The sequence below is a fragment of the Manis javanica genome, chromosome 10 (genome assembly GCF_040802235.1).
Source record: "Manis javanica isolate MJ-LG chromosome 10, MJ_LKY, whole genome shotgun sequence".
Taxonomy (NCBI): domain Eukaryota; kingdom Metazoa; phylum Chordata; class Mammalia; order Pholidota; family Manidae; genus Manis; species Manis javanica.
In genome coordinates, this window is record NC_133165.1 from 70724505 (window position 1) to 70742490 (window position 17986).

Below are 17986 nucleotides of genomic sequence, written 5' to 3' on the forward strand. Positions count from 1 at the left end.
TTCCTTCATCCCTAAGTCTATATTTAACCTGGGCTTAACATGTATTTGTATTATTCTATAAACTGATCACATATGACCAATAGGATCATGCAAAAATATGAATGTACAATTATAAAGTGGTTATATTTGCCTATTAGTATCATTTACCTGTGCATATAAACATGTGAACTAATGAAAAACTGACCACCATATTAAGGACCACCAAAACTTCCTAAGGCCTAAATATTGAAGGTTTCACTAACTCTGGGGGCCTCAAAATGGACACCCATGGAAACTTGAACTTTCTAACTCTAAAATACCATATGCTAATTAAGCTAAAGGTTAAACAATTAGCATTCAGATTCTTGCTAAAAGATAAGTGAGAACCTTTGTCCTTCCCCTTAATTCTCTTCAGTGCCAGGATGTATGTTGCCACCTTACTGGCTTATTTTCACATCACATTATCTTGTAAATGTGGGTAAATGAAATGTGCCCCTTGGAAGTTCTGTCTATCTTGCCTGTCTCCTTGAAGATATAAAACCTTTGTATGACTTAGGCCCTTTGAAACATTTGTCCTACCTACCTGTAGAAGTTATGTTTCTGAGCTTAAATCCTTAAGTTTGGCTCAAATAAAACTCTATCTTTATTTCAATGTGATTTTTATCTTTCCATCTACAGTGTTATCACAATTCCAATACACACACATCTAAAATGACCCTTTGGCCCTGTTGTCTTATGGAACTTAGCATGTCACTTTGAAACTCTAAGTATTTATGACCAATGGCTTATTAGTTCTCTTCTGTCAAATAGACATTTCCCTTTCATGTCTTTTGGGGAATCCTTCTAAAGGCGAAGTTGTTTCACACATTATGTGCATCAAACCTAACCTTTGCCAGACTTCAGTTCCAGCCACTACTCCTGCCCTCCCTCTTAGCCTTTATCTTCTCTTGTTCTGTCTGCACATACTGATGTCACCTGTACCAGTCTGTTCCTGTCAACCTTCTTGAGCTGCCAGCACAATACCATTGTGGCAGATACTGCTACTAAACCCCCAAATAACTGTTTCCCTTCAGTTACAATGCATCAAAATGTTCGATTATTAGCAGAACCATATGGTTGTCCATAAAGACTGCATGTCCTATCTGCTTTTTAAACTATGTATGACCATGTAACTAACTTTTGGCAAATGGGATGTAAGTCTAAGTGATACATGCAAATTCCAGGGCATACTTTATACATTTCCTACTCTCTTTGCTCCTTGCCCCATGAACTATTTAAATTATGGAAAAATTAAACAGCCCTCTGGATCATGTATACAAAGGCTATCTCCTAAGGACTGCAAAGCAAAATTACAGAATTTTTGTTTAATTATGCTGTGGAGTCACCATCCAAACTCTGGACGCTTATGCCATGAATAGGAAATAAACTGCTGTGGCTATACCCCCACTTTTAAAAAATTTGCACCACACCATTTTTACTATATTAGTATGTGTTTTCTGGAAGACCTGTATTAGTATTTGTTTTCCCCAACTGAAAGAAATCCAAGGAGAGTTTCTGCTTTTACAAAAAAAAGTTGAAAAGTGAAAAGAGCATTCTGTGCTTGTTTTGCAGTGAACCATTCTTAGGCAGCACGCACCCTGATCAAGGACAGTGGCCGCACCAGCTCCTTCCCCAGGAACCACAGTCAGCATTTCAGCATCAAGTCACCAGAGCTTCGAACTGTCACTGTGAGTGTCTGTGCTTTATCTCGATTTATTCTATGCATCGATTAGCAAGAGGTGTCCAAGGTTTTCAGAGAAGCCTAAGAAAGGTTACATTTTGAGTCTAAGAGCACCAAATATTTTTCCATATAAATTAATGGTAACTGCTTTGTACCATTTCAGCTTAGGAAAATCTTCCTAAGGATTCATAGGAACCTTTTACTTTCAGATAGTGGGAGACCTGTACCATGTTTACAACACTGTTATTTTTGTTCCTGCCTGGATGATAGATGCAATATCCTAATACAGGCCCTAATCCATGCTGACCTCCCACATGCCTGGGGGCTGCTGATTTTCCCTCTATGTCCCCTTTTGTGTTTCATTTTATGCCTCTGTATTTCCACTGTAATCATGTGATCCATACTGCCACTCTCTTTAGGACATCTGCATGGTAGTGAGGAGCTGATGGTGACCTTTCCCGCCCCTCTTGCTTTCCATCTATGAGAAGGAGGTAAAGGGAAAAAAGAGTCCCAGAAAAACACCATGGAACACGAGTGGTAGAGTTCTTTTAATTTAGCTACACACTGGTTTCTCTCCAAAGGCTCATAAGAAACTTAGGGTCTGGACCAGAGTCAAGTACAAAGTCCATTTTTGTACTTTGAGAAATGGCTCACTTCTCCATCCCTGCTGTGGGTTTGAACACATAATGCCTTACTCCTTATTTTCATCTGTGCTCTCTCAAAGGTCCTTTTTTCAGATTTCCATTGGGACACATTCTAACTCTTTCTAAGTGATACAGCTATATCTAAGCTTTGTGGATAAGATTTGAGATATTTTCTATAGAAATCCTGTAGTCCCTCCAAGTCAGGAAATATGACTAAATACCAGGAGTAGGAGGGGATTTTACTATTTAGATATCAGTTACCCGTAAGTCTCTGAAATACCCAGCTGAGAAGACCCTGCTTTCCATGTTTATTTGGAGAAATTATTATTCATCACAGACTACCAAAGGGAGTACAAGCTACAGAAGAAGAAATCAAAACCACCAAGTTAGTTTTGCTATTGAACACATCTTGTAAGTACATAATATATCTAGTTTCTAACTCTCGATCTGCTACTTACTACATATTTTTCTTTGAATAAGTCACCTAATCTCTCTAAGCCTCAGTTTCTGATTCTCCAAAATGAAGATATTAGCTCTGCTAATTTCACGGCATTGTTGTGAGGATAAAAGAGGAAAAAATATTTATGAGAGGAATTTTCAAACTGTGAAAGAAAGCACACCCATTGGAAGATTACAGAATCAAAACTTCTTGCCTTTTATAATTTTATAATGATAAGATTACTTTTATCTCCTTATTAAGTTTCAATTTAAATGCTTCACTTTACAGTATGTTAAACTAATTAGCATGTCAGTGATCACATATTTTGTTTGAGTAAGTATTCACTCCTTTAATAAACATTAGCAGGTATTATATAACAGGTTTAGAAAGATAAATGAGAGTTTGTACTCTTCAGGGATCTTAAATTGTAATATAGTAAAATATTTAAAAGAAATAGATAACAAGTTGAGACATTCAATGGTAAACCCAAATGTAGGATGCTCTCAGAATATAAAGATTTCCAGGAGGAAGAGGCATTTTGACTTTTTGAAGGCTGTTGTGCAGATCCCCAAGTAAAGAAAGAGGTGTGTTAGTTAACAGTTTTGATCCAAGTAGCTTGAAACTAACTACATGTAGCTAAAAAAAAAAAAAGTCAGAAATGTATAGTTACACAAATGAATGTCCCAGGGAGGTATTTATTTCAGCCACTATTGAATAGAAACTCAAAAAAATATCATTAAAGTTGTCTCTGCTGCTTTCTGTTGTATTGACTTTATTCTCCAATAAGATTTTCCTGTGTAGTATGCAAAATGGTTTACGAGGGGTTCTGGGCATATATCCCCATTACAGCTGATGGCACTAAGAAAAGAGAGAGCCTTCTTATATAGCTACTGCGAATACTTGAAGAGGACTTGCTGCCACCATAGCTCTGGATCATATGTCCATCCACGAACAATTATTATAGACAAGGGCATAGATTCTTTGATTACCTAGCCTCAGTACTACACCCACCCTAAGGTTGTTGAATCAGGGTTAGGTTAAGGAGCGTTTCTTGAAGGAGAGAACAGTTAATTACAAGGAATTTTAAATATGCATGTATGTAATTGTTTGCTTAATGTCTCACTCCTCTAGGCAATAAGCAACTTTGGCTGAGGACTTTGATCATTTTGTTCACCTCTCCATGCCTGTGTGTTTCACACTGCCTGGCACAAGGGAAAGGCTTGCTACGTATTTGTTTAATGACATAATGAATGAATGAAAGGCAAAGAGCCACCTGATATGAAGGAAGAAAATGAAGTTTATACCAAAGTAATAAATTCACCTGCACATGTACCTATGATTTTCTTTATATCTCTATATCCAAACTCAGAGTTCCTTTTAAATCATTCATCGGAGACTTCAGTGGTATCAATATATCCATTAAAAAATTAATATTTTTTTTAAATTTATAATTAAATTTGTTTTAACAGCACTTCAAGTTAAAAAATTTCAGGGACATAGAACTTTGTGCCCATCTCTTAAATTAAGATCTTTAATTAGCTTGTATCAGAAGTTTTGGATTAAGGAATACATTAAGTTGAATGTGAACTTGCCCTTTTTTATGATTAAAGTTGGTCAAATATTACTAATTTCAGATGGCTCAAGCATAGGCAGTTTACTGGTTCACATAACTTAAACACCTACAGGTAAACCTGACATGTCATGTCAACACTGCCTTTTTGAGGTTGGTTTAATCCTAAGGAAGGCTGTTCCCTTGTGCTATTCAGATGAATGCCAGCACCACTTAGGACTAACTACATTCTTCCTCATGCTCTCAGTTAGAAAGAGGGAATGACTACTTCATCATATTCTGCAAAAAAGTCCTGAGATGTCCTCTGACTTGCTTAAGTCTTCTACCCACCCCTGGACCATTAACTATACCTGGCCATATTAATTTTCTGAGACTGCCATAACAAAATACCAGAGACTGGGTAACTTACACAACAGAATTTATTCCTTCACACTTCTGTAGCCTAGAAATCTGAGGTAAAGGTGTCAGCAGGGTTGGTTTCTTCTGGAGTCTTTTCCTTGGCTTATAAGTGGTCATCTTCTGTGTCTTTCCAGTCTTCTCTCTAAGTCGGTGTCCTAATCTCCTCTTCATAGGATATGAGTCCTATTGGGTTGCCTTCTATCCATATGACCACATTTTTACATATTTACTTCTTTAAAGACTGTATCTCCAAATATAGTCACAGTCTGAGGTACTGGAGGTTAAAACTTTAACATTTATAAACAGAATATTTGAGGGTGGGACAGCAAAATTCAACCCATTACACTGGTTTAACTGAGGTTATATATTCCACCACTAAACCAGAAAAGGACTCAGTCTCCACAAAACACATCCAATAAAAGGAGTCTGACTTCCCCAAATTGAAGTCAGGCATACGGACATGGGAATGGGAGAAGGATGCTATGGAGGCAATGGAATTGATTCACTATTCCCTCTCTAGAAATTTTAACTTACTAATAATGAATCTAGCTAGAGTAAGAAAAAAATGAGTCCTGGCATAATTCTTATGATTTCTGAATAATTTTAGCTCTTTTATTTTACAGTGTGTGTGTGTGTGTGTGTGGATATTTTTTAAAAAATCAGAAATATTTGCTTCAGGATTTTACAAGGAAGAGTGAGTTAATATTTACTCATTATGCATGTACTGTATCTTAAGGTGGAAAACCAAGGAAAATCCTACTTGAACCTGATCAGAACTCTAGATGGGCAGGAGAAAATTGTTTCCAGTCCAATGGGACAAAGGAAACCTAAGGGAAAGAGAAGAATGGGCCTACTGGAGTAGCTGTCCAAATATCAACATTCAAGGAGCATATCAAATTCTAATAATATTCTCCTCAGAATTAATATTTATGTTCTTTTCTGGGGGCTTAAAGTTGAGAACACTGCAGATATTTCTTGATGAACAGTAGTAATTAATTAAGGAGTATTACAAATAGAGTCTTCTTACAGTAAAGAGAGCTGGCAGAAATAAAATATTTGTGTAAGGATTATCTAGCTCTCCAAACTAATGTTGTGGCTCAGTTCTAGACCAAGTTAGAAATTGGAGTAGGTATAAAGCACCTGAATTCAGCCTTTTAAAATTAATGCCACAAAGTAGGGAATAGATATTAAAGCTGTATATTGGTGTTGATTTATAAACAAAATATTCTGTTTGGTACCAACATATACTCTGTAGCCAGTGCATGAAGCACCAAAGCAATTCTAGGGTAGCCCCACATCAGCCCACATGGAACTATGCTAGTCTGCCCTCATATTTAATATTAGATTTGGGAGAAAAGTAGGAAGAGGTGAGGCCTGGAAAAATAACTGAAAAAAAAAAATAAACCAGATATCTGGATAAAACAAATAAAAAAGTGTTTTTTCACTCATTGCCCTGGGGAATGTGGGGGATCTATTAGCCTCAGGTGCTTTCTAGTACATTCTTTTTCAAAAATATTAAAAATATTTAGTAGTGTGATACTCACTTAATCAAGGGGTTTCTTCTTGTGAGCTGACTTGTAATTCTACCATTATGAGGTTCAGGGAAAAAAGTAAAACACCAGCAAAGCAGATGAGATGCAGTGGTGCAGAGGTGAGAGGAAAGCAGGAATATTGTACACCAATGGCCAAGCAAAATACTGATGATAAATCAATATGGAAATAGGAAATGTTCACTGGACTTAGCTACTTGGAAATCATTGAGTGTATTTTTGACAGAAACAGTTCTTCTAGAGTTGAAGTATGAGTGCTTGGTGGAGGTTTGTTTAAGATAAAATAGGCAAGTGTAATTTGAAGTAGTGGAGACAGACCATTCTTTTAAAATGCAAAGTAATTGGGACAGTACTTGGCAGCAAACTGAAGTTAAGCAAAAGTATTTGTCTGTCTGCTTGTTTATTTTGAAGGAAGAAATTAAAAATATTTTCTATGTTGTTAGAAAAAACCCAGGAGAGCATATGCATGGCAAGAGGGAAGAGTTGCTAGAACAAAAGGGTTGAAAACTGAGAGGAGACAGGATCTGGTGAAAAGGTGGAGAGATTTGCTTAAGATGAACATAAGTAGTTCACTAAGGTATGGGCAGGGAAGTAGGAAATGTGGGTGAAAATCTAAGAGAATGTAACAAAATCTACTAGATTTCTTCTAGCCTACAGCAAGAATGAGAGTTTTTACTTCGTTTGGTCTCAAAATTACTCATATAACCTCCATTCTCTAGTTGTAGCTATTTGTTTATTCCTTTTGCTTTTTTAAGATTAAATCCCTGTTCTGGGTCCAGGAAATATGTTTGTGGCAGATATTGCAAGTTGACTGCATAATACATATCTTCCCTTTTTCCTTACCAAGAAAACCCAGTTTATTTGGCAGAACTGTGCAAGCTAAGATCCCTTGGCAGAGAGTGATGACTTTATTCCACCGTTGTGAACAATGAGATAGAGGCTGAAAGCATCTCAGAAAATTTCCTATCTTCTGATATATATGTCCCACAATTTGTTTCCTCTCTTTGAAGGAAAATGCAGTAAATGTCCTTGCGTCACAATTCCTGCAGCCATGAGGTGATAAGCATGAGGATGAGAAGTGGAACAGAAAGACAGAAAGAGCCCAGGCCTGGAATAATATTATTGAACTACCACACTAGACATGGAATGTCTAACTCCATAACTTTATTTACATAAGACTGAAGAAATTTTTCTTTTTCCTATTATTTTTTTGTCACTGTAGGAGAGTTTTCTTTATTGCAGTCAATTTATTTAAAGTTGTCCTAAGCAGCTCTGGGCATTCAGAGTTGTTAATTCTGTAAGATCTGTGTGGTTTGGATATACTTTTCCTAAGGCCCTCTCTTTCATCTCTTGGATAGATGCTAAGAATAGGTGCAGAAAGGTGAGGCTTGTAGTTAGAAAACCAGAAGGAAATTGAACTTCAAAGATATCTCAATGGAAGGCTGCCTACAGAAAGTCCATTCTGTTTTCCATAAAGAAAGGGGAACACATTCTGGTGTCCCAGCTGCCAAATGCCTTTCATTATTGGCCCACTTCTTTCTAAATATGAATGCCCACAGACCTATACATACAGGCATGCACGTACATACAAACAGATAAACAGACACTAGATCACACTTGTTTTTTATTGAATTTGATAAATCTAGATAAGCAATAATTACATATTAGTGGGACCAGGCACAATAGGGGAAGGACTGGATGTAATAAAGAATGTACTTTTAAAAAGTAGGCATTAGAGACTGGAATTAAAGATGGGGGCATGATAGGAGAGACAGAGGCTTCCTCCTAAAACTGGATACAAATAGAAAATTTAATTGGTGCAACTAATCCTGAGAAAGCAACAGGAAAGAGGACAGTGTCAGACTGCACACACCTGGAGAAAAGAGCAGACCTCAGGGAATGGGGTAACGTACCAGAGCTGTGGCTGCGTAGGACCCAAGCCCTTCCCCCACCCCAGCTCATTGGCTGGAGGAAGAGAAATGGAGCAGGGAGGGAGTGGGAGCCTTGGGACTGCTGAATACCTAGCTCCGGAGGTCTGTGCTGGGTGCACAAACCTAGATTTCATGGTGCTTTCATGAGACTCACACGACTACCTGGTTGGAAAGTTAATACAGGCAGAGTTCCTGGGGAGACTGGGATTCCGGCTGCTTGTGGAAAGCAGGGATCCATATCTGGCTGCTCTGGGACAAAAACTTGTGACCGGCCCACTGGCTCAGGCAGTGGAGACAGGCACAGCAGCCAGGAGGCGGAAAACAGCTCTTTCCTACCCCCAGGCACCAGTACCGCTCCCCTGTGACCCCCAACATTGCTTCAGGGGCAGAGCAGCTCCAGAATAGAGCTTCTGGACACTAAAGGGCACCATATACAAACATGAAACACCAAAGGAACCTTGTCCAGACTAAAATCGTTAATACAACTCCCGAGAAAGATTTAAATGATATGGACCTTGTGACTCTTCCTGAAAGGGAGTTCAAAATAAAAATCATCAACATCCTAATGGAGGTACCTAAAGACATCCAAGAACTCAGGAATAAATTCAGGTCAGAGATCCAATCAGGGAGAACACGATGGAGGGTATTAAAAGCAGGTTGGATATGGTGGAGGAGACAATAAATGTAATAGAAACTAGAGAAGAGGAATACAAAGAAGCTGAGGCACAGAGAGTAAAAAGGATCTCTAAAAATGAAAGAATATTGAGAGAACTGTGTGAGCAATACAAGTGGAACAATATTCACATTATAGGGATACCAGAAGAAGAAGAAGAGAGAGAAAGGGATAGAAAGTATCTTTGAGGAGGTAGTTGCTGAAAACTTCCTCAATCTGGGGAAGGAGATAGTCTCTCAAGCCATGGAGATCCACAGATCTCCCAACACAAGGGACCCAAGGAAGACAACACCAAGACGCATAGTAATTAAAATGGGAAAGATCAAGGATAAGGACAGACTTTTAAAAGCAGCCAGAGGCTGAAATAAAATCACATACAAAGGAAAGCCCATCAGGCTAACATAAGCCTTCTCAGCATAAACCTTACAGGACAGAAGGGAGTGGCATGATGTATTTAATGCCATGAAGCAGCAGGGCCTGGAACCAAGATTACTTTATCTGGTGAGATTATCATTTTAATTTGAAGGAGGGATTAAACAATTACCAGATAAGCAAAAGCTGAGACAGTTTACCTCCCACAAACCATCTCTGCAGTATATTTTGGAGGGACTGCTATAGATGGAAGTGTTCCTATGGTTAGATAGCTGTCACCAGAGCTAGTAAAACCATGGTAGAGAGATTGGAGCAACTGATTGTGAGGCAAATAAAAAATGAAATTGGCTATCCCCAAAGTCAATCAAGGTATAGACAAAAAGCACAGAATTTGATACATGATGTATAAAGAATGAAGGAGGAAGAAAAAGGAGGAGAAATAGAAAAGAACATCTGGATTGTGTTTGTAACAGCATACTAAGTGAGTTAAGTTAGACTCTTAGATAGCAAGGAAAGTAACCTGGAACCTTTGGAAACCATGCACCAATCAAAGACATAGAGTCACTGAATATATAAAAAAAAAAAAAAACAAGACCCATCTATATGCTGCTTACAAGAGACTCACCTCAAACCCAAAGACAAGCACAGACTAAAAGTCAAGGGATGGAAAAAGATATCTCATGCAAACAATAGGGAGAAAAAAGCAGGTGTTGCAGTACTAGTATCAGACAAAATAGACTTCAAAACAAAGAAAGTAACAAGATATAAAGAAGGACATTACATAATGAAAAAGGGCTCAGTCCAACAGGAGGATATAACCATTATAAATATATATGTACCCAACACAGGAGCACCAGCATATGAGAAACAAATACTAACAGAACTAAAGGAGGAAATATACTGCAATGCATTCATTTTAGGAGACTTCAACACACCACTCACTCCAAAGGACAGATCCACCAGACAGAAAATAAGTAAGGACACAGAGGCACTGAACAACACACTAGAACAGATGGACCTAATAGACATCTATAGAACTCTACACCCAAAAGCAACAGGATACACATTCTTCTCAAGTGCACATGGAACCTTCTCCAGAATAGACCATATATTAGGCCACAAAAAGAGCCTCAGAAAATTAAAAAAGTTTGAAATTCTACCAACCAACTTCTCAGACCACAAAGGTATAAAACTAGAAATAAATTGTACAAAGAAAGCAAAAAGGCTCACAAACACATGGAGGCTTAACAACACGCTTCTAAATAGTCAATGGATCAACAACCAAATTAAAATAGAGATCAAGCAATATATGGAAATAAATGATAAAAAGAACACAAAGCCCCAACTTCTGTGGGACACAGTGAAAGCAGTCTTAAGAGGAAAGTATATAGCAATCCAAGCATATTTAAAGAAGGAAGAACAAACCCAAATGAATAGTCTAACGTCACAATTATCGAAACTGGAAAAAGAAGAACAAATGAGGCCTAAGTCAGCAGATGGAGGGATATAATAAAGATCAGAGAAGAAATAAATAAAATTGAGAAGAATAAAACAATAGAAAAAATCAATGAAACCAAGAGCTGCTTCTTTGAGAAAATAAACAAAATAGATGAGCCTTTAGCCAGACTTATTAAGAGAAAAAGAGAATCAACACACATCAACATAATCAAAAATGAGAAAGGAAACATCACGATGGACCCAACAGAAATACAAAGAATTATTAGAGACTACTATGAAAACCTATATGCTAACAAGCTGGAAAACCTAGGAGAAATGGACAACTTCCTAGAAAAATACAGCCTTCCAAGACTGACCAAGAAAGAAACACAAAATCTAAAGAAACAAATTACCAGCAAAGAAGTTGAAGTGGTAATAAAAATACTACCCAAGAAAAAAAAACCCGGTCCAGATGGATTTACCTCAGAATTTTATCAGACATACAGAGAATATATAATACCCATTCTCCTTAAAGTTTTCCAAAAAATAGAAGAGGAGGGAATACTCCCAAACTCATTCTATGAAGCCAACATCACCCAAATATCAAAACCAGGCAAAGACCCCACCAATAAAGAGAATTACGGAATAATATCCCTGATGAAGGTAGATGCAAAAATACTCAATAAAATATTAGCAAACCGAATTAAAAAATGTATCAAAGGATCATACACCATGACCAAGTGGGGTTCATCCCAGGGATGCAAGGATGCTACAACATTTGAAAATCCATCCACATCATCCACCACATAAACAAAAAGAAGGACAAAAACCACATGATCATCTCCATAGATGCTGAAAAAGCATTCAACAAAATTCAACATCCATTCATGATAAAAAATCTCAGCAAAATGGGTACAGAGGGCAAGTACCTCAACATAATAAAGGCCATATATGATAAACCCACAGCCAACATCATACTGAACAGCGAGAAGCTGAAAGATTTTCCTCTGAGATTGGGAAGAAGACAGGGATGCCCACTTTCCCCACTGTTATTTAACATAGTACTGGAGGTCCTAGCCACGGCAATCAGACAAAACAAAGAAATACAAGTAATCCAGGCGGGTAAAGAAGTTAAACTGTTAGTATTTGCATATGACATGATATTGTATGTAAAAAACCCCAAGGATTCCACTCCAAAACTACTAGAACTGATATCGGAATACAGCAAAGTTGCAGGATACAAAATTAACACACAGAAATCTGCGGCTTTCCTATACACTAACAATGAACCAATGAAAGAGAAATCAGGGAAACAATTCCATTCACAATGGCATTGAAAAGAATAAAATACCTAGGAATAAACCTAACCAAAGAAGTGAAAGACCTATACCCTGAAAACTACAAGACACTCTTAAGAGAAATTAAAGAGGACACTAACAAATGGAAACTCATCCCGTGCTCTTGGCTAGGAAGATTTAATATCGACAAAATGGCCAGCCTCCCCAAAGCAATATACAGATTTGATGCAATCCCTATCAAATTGCCAACAACATTCTTCAATGAACTAGAACAAATAGTTCAAAAATTCATATGGAAACACCAAAGACCCCAAATAGCCATAGCAATCCTGAGAAGGAAGAATAAAGTGGGGGGGGGAGGATCTCACTCACCAACTTTAAGCTCTCCTGCAAAGCCATAGTAATCAAGACAATTTGGTACTGGCACAAAAACAGAGCCACAGACCAGTGGAAGAGATTAGAGACTCCAGACATTAGTCCAAACATATATGGTCAATTAATATATGATAAAGGAGCCATGGACATACAATGGGGATGACAGTCTCTTCAACAGATGGTGCTGGCAAAACTGGACAGCTACATGTAAGAGAATGAAACTGGATCACTGTCTAACCCCATACACAAAAGTAAATTCAAAATGGATCAAAGACCTGAATGTATGTCATGAAACTATAAAACTCTTAGAAAAAAACATAGGCAAAATTCTCTTGGACATAAACATTAGCGACTTCTTCATGAACATATCTCCCCAGGCAAGGAAAACAAAAGCAAAAATGAACAAGTGGGAATATATTAAGCTGAAAAGCTTTTGTACAGCAAAGGACACCATCAATAGACAAAAAGGTACCCTACAGTATGGGAGAATATATTCGTAAATGACAGATCTGATAAAGGCTTGACATCCGAAATATATAAAGAGTTCACACACCTCAACAAACAATAAGCAAATAATCCAATTAAAATATTGACAGAGGAGCTGAACAGACAGTTCTCCAAAGAAGAAATTCAGATGGCCAACAGACACATGAAAAGATGCTCCACATTGCTAGTTATCAGAGAAATGCAAATTAAAACCACAATGAGATATCACCTTACACCAGTAAGGATGGCTACCATCCAAAAGACAAACAACAACAAATGTTGGTGAGGTTGTGGAGAAAGGGGAACCCTCCTACACTGCTTGTGGGAATGTAAATTAGTTAAACCATTGTGAAAAGCATTATGGAGCTTCCTCAAAATGCTCAAAATAGACTTACCATTTGACCCAGGAATTCCACTTCTAGGAATTTACCATAAGGATGCAGCACTCCAGTTTGAAAAAGACAGATGCACCCCTATGTTTATTGCTGCACTATTTACAATAGCCAAGAAATGGAAGCAACTAAGTGTCCATCAGTAGATGAATGGATAAAGAAGATGTGGTACATATACACAATGGAATATTATTCAGCCATAAGAGGAAAACAAATCTTACAATTTGCAACAACATGGTTGGCGCTAGAGGGAATTATGCTCAGTGAAATAAGCCAAGCAGAGAAAGACAAATACCAAATGATTTCACTCATCTGTGGAGTATAAGAACAAAAGAAAAACTGAAGGAACAAAACAGCAGCAGAATCACAGAACCAAAGAATGGACTAACTGTTACCAAAGGGAAAGGGACTGGCGAGGATGGGTGGGAAGGGAGGTATAAGGGAAGGGAAAAAAATAAGGGGTATTACAATTAGAATGTGTAATGTAGGGGGGTACAGGGCAGGTTCTACAATACAGAGAATACAAGTATTGATTCTACAGCATCTTACTATGCTGATGGACAGTGACTGTAAAGGGGTATGTGGGGGGGTTTGGTGAAGGAGGGAGCCTACTAAATATAATGTTCTTCATGTAATTGTAGATTAATGATATCAAAACAAAAGAAAGAAGTAAGCATTAAAATAAAAAGGAGACCTTACACAGTATTCATCAAATTTGATCTATTTTCGTATTAAAAATAAGTCACTAACAGAAAATGGGGAGTAAGCAATGTCTAGAAATTTTCTCCCCCCTCTTAAGTTTGTAACTTATAAGTATTGTGCCTGTTTGTTATTTGATAATTTTCCATTTGTCCCTCACATTTCTTCATATCTTGTGACAGCTTTGTTCCCTTGTTCGAGACTATATTTTCAAGAATGTTTGTACAGCAAACAGCCTCGGATGATAGCCTTGTCCTGGGCAGATTATTATCCAGCATAATAAAGACAATGTCTTCCTTTGGGGCACAGTTTGAGTAGATTTGCTAGCAGCCCCCTTACAAATTGGGAGGTTTTTCCTAAGCTCAGAGTTCCTTAGCTAGGAGGCCAATTCTCTGTAAGAGTGGCATCCACCTGGACTACTCCACATTACTCCCATGAGACTGAGGGGTTAAAGGGCACCGATAAGAACATGAAGCAGGTGCGGTCTGCTGTGCCATGGGTAATAAAATGTCCTTTTTGTATCTGAGCCAAGAGTCTGTCTTCTGCCAGCATTTTTGAAACTGTAGGAAACTAACCTTAGCTTGCAAGTGGCATAAAATTTAAATCCTTCACAGTTCTTGGCATATTGATAGCATTCTTCAAAATCTCCACCTCAGTTGCCAAATGTTGCCTAAAAAAAAATACTTCCCACATTTGCCTCTTAAAACTTTTAACATCGTATGAAGGAATCTATGGTACCACACCTTGTAAATTGCCTTTCCAGTGAAACCTTCATTGGTGCTATGTTCTGAGTTAATTATTGTTCTTTTTTCTTTCTTTCGAACTTTGCAATTAACATGTCATTTGATTAATCCTGCTCTTTTAAATATTAACTTTAATATATGATGTTTTCCCACTTGATCATGAATTTTGAGTGAGGGAAGAACGGCATTTCGTTCACCTCGGATGTCTCAAAGCACCTCGTCCATGCTTTACCTAAACATAACACATGCTTTAAATTATGAAAGAGAATTTTATTATTAAAAGAAACTCCTTAATGTGAATTTGAATAATTAAACAATACATTTATGGAGCAATTTAGAGTTTCAAAGGGGCTCTCATATATTATCTACTTTAATTAATCTTATTCTAACATTTTTGTTCCATAGGAATATATTATGTAAACAGCAAATGGATTGTGTGGACTGAAGTCTTATGATTTCTAGCTTCATGTATTTGCTTTGGAATTGGCATGACTATGAAAACTATCTAGTTGTGTGTTTTATTTCAAATTTTGTATTTCACAAATAAAGTTGGCAGTTTTTCTTTTATTTGTTTCTCTCACTTTGCCTCAAGGTTTTCTTTCAGACAAATTCAAAGACATTTTTCAATTTAAGAAATGTTACGAGAAGAAAGATAATAAAAAGGTCTAAAGCTGTATGTCACAAGCCTTCTAAGCAGAAAGAGACAGTTATTTTTGTATGCAAAGTTGAAGAAAAATGTCAAAACTATGCTAACAAGAGTAATATTAACACAACATTGGAGCAGATTAAAAGTCAGAAATGAGAATTTTATGTGAAAACTTGTCATATTGCAAATCATGTAAATTTTCTACTGTAATTATTATTATTCTTTTAATCCTTACTTCATAATGCTCTTCATAATCACTACAAGGTTCCTAAAGGAGAATAGAAATGAATACAATTGTCAAGAAATAATAGGATTTAGAACATACTATGCTGGTTTTTGGTCTTTTAACTATTACAGTAGACATGATGAATTAACATATTTCACTGAGATATCCCCGTGGGCATTAAATTATTTGACTTAAAATGAATCCCTTCTATGCATGTATATGTATGTGTATGTATTTGTTGAGGGTGGGGCAGGGGGATAGGAGATAACTTGTGTGTGCAGCAGTATTTGCTAGTACAACTTATTATTGAGTCATAATCAGAAAAAAATTAGATACAATATTGATTAGGGTACTAAATGAGATACAGTATTGATTAGGGTACTTTGTCTAGTAAACCCAAATTAAGCATCAAATGAAATGCCAAACAATTGTCCATGTATTACATCTGGATTAGAAAATTTATCCAGGTAATTTACAAAATAAATTTATGTACTTTACAACAGAGACAATAACAGAATGAGAGAGACAATAAAATCATTGTGAAAAACATGTCTAATCATGCGAATTTTTTTTACTATGCATTTGTTTTCATAATGAGATTTTTTATTGAAATATAAAACTGAATATGATTGTAATATAATACTATTTCTCTAAGAATCTACAAAGTTAGTATAATATAGCCCATGGAAAAAATAGCTCAGAGTGTTTAAACAAGCCCTTAAATTTATACATATTTTTAAGCTAAAAACACTGTCACATATTTGTATTGCTAAGTTTAGATCACATAGGAATAAGGCAGATTTCTTTTTATGAGTCTAAATCAGAAAAATGACACTCAATTGCCAGCATAGCCCAGGCTGGTGCTACAGGTGATCTGCAGTAATACTCTGAATCTCCCAGGCCCTTCGGAAGGATGAAGTCACCACTCAGCTCCAGCTGGGCCTTAGTTATGAGGTAGAAAGATAGATTCTACAGCCCTAACTTCACTCTTTCCTAAACTCTAGACAATCCATCAGAAAATCTTTTTTATGCCCCTCCCTTAAAAACATACCTGGAATTTTAACTCTTCTGACCACATCTGTTATCTTGGCCAAGTCTTTATTACACGCTGTCTGATTATTACCACCACCTCCTAGCAAATATCTCTGTATCTGCCTTTCCACCTATCAAAAACAAACAAAAAGCAGTGTTTCTTTTATATTTTTTCCATCAAGTTAAACTCCTTCTCTAGTCAAAACACTCTGGTATCTACTACAGTGGCCCACAGGACATTTTATATTCTTCATTTTTTAAATATTTTTTTGTTTGTATTTTGGTATCATTAATCTACAATTACATGAAGAACATTATGTTTACTAGGCTCCCCCCTTCAGTAAGTCCCCACCACAAACCCCATTACAGTCCCTGTCCATCAGCATAGTAAGATGCTGTAGAATCACGACTTGACTTATCTGTGTTGCATAGCCTTCCCCTTCCCCCGCACACATTATACCTGTTAATCATAATGCCCCCTTTCTTTTTCTCCGCCCTTATCTCTCCCTTCCCACCCATCCTCCTCAGTCCCTTTCCCTTTGGTAACTGTTAGTCCATTCTTGGCTTCTGTGATTCTGCTGCTGTTTTGTTCCTTCAGGTTTTTATTGTTCTTATACTTGTCTTTTTCCGTCTGGCTTATTTCACTGAGCATAATACCCTCTAACTCCATGCATGTAGTTGCAAATGGTAGGGTTTGTTTTCTTCTTGTGACTGAATAATATTACATTGTGTATATGTACCACATTTTCTTTATCCATTCATCTACTGATGGACACTTAGGTTGCTTCATTTCTTGGCTATTGTAAATAGAGCAATGATCACAGGGGTGCATCTGTCTTTTTTGAACTGGGCTGCTGCATTCTTAGGGTAAATTCCTAGAAGTGGAATTCCTGGGTCAAATGGTATTTCTATTTTGAGCTTTTTGAGGAACCTCCATACTGCTTTCCACAATGGTGGAACTAATTTATATTCCCACCAACAGTGAAGGAGGATTCCCATTTCTCCACAACCTCACCAACATTTGTTGTTGTTTGTCTTTTAGATAGTGGTGAACCTTACTGGTGTAAGGTGGTATCTCATTGTCATTTTAATTTGCATTTCTCTGATGACTGGCAATGTGGAGCACCTTTTCATGTGTCTGTTGGCCATCTGAATTTCTTCTATGGAGAACTGTCTCTTCAGCTCTTCGGCCCATTTTTTAATTGGATTATTTTCATACTGTTTGTTGAGGTGCATTATCCCTTTAAATATTTTGATATCAACTCTTTATCAGATCTGTCATTTATGAATATATTTTCCCATACTGTAGGATGCCTTTTTGTTCTATCGATGGTGTCCTTTGCTGCACAGAGGCTTTTCAGCTTGATATAGTCCC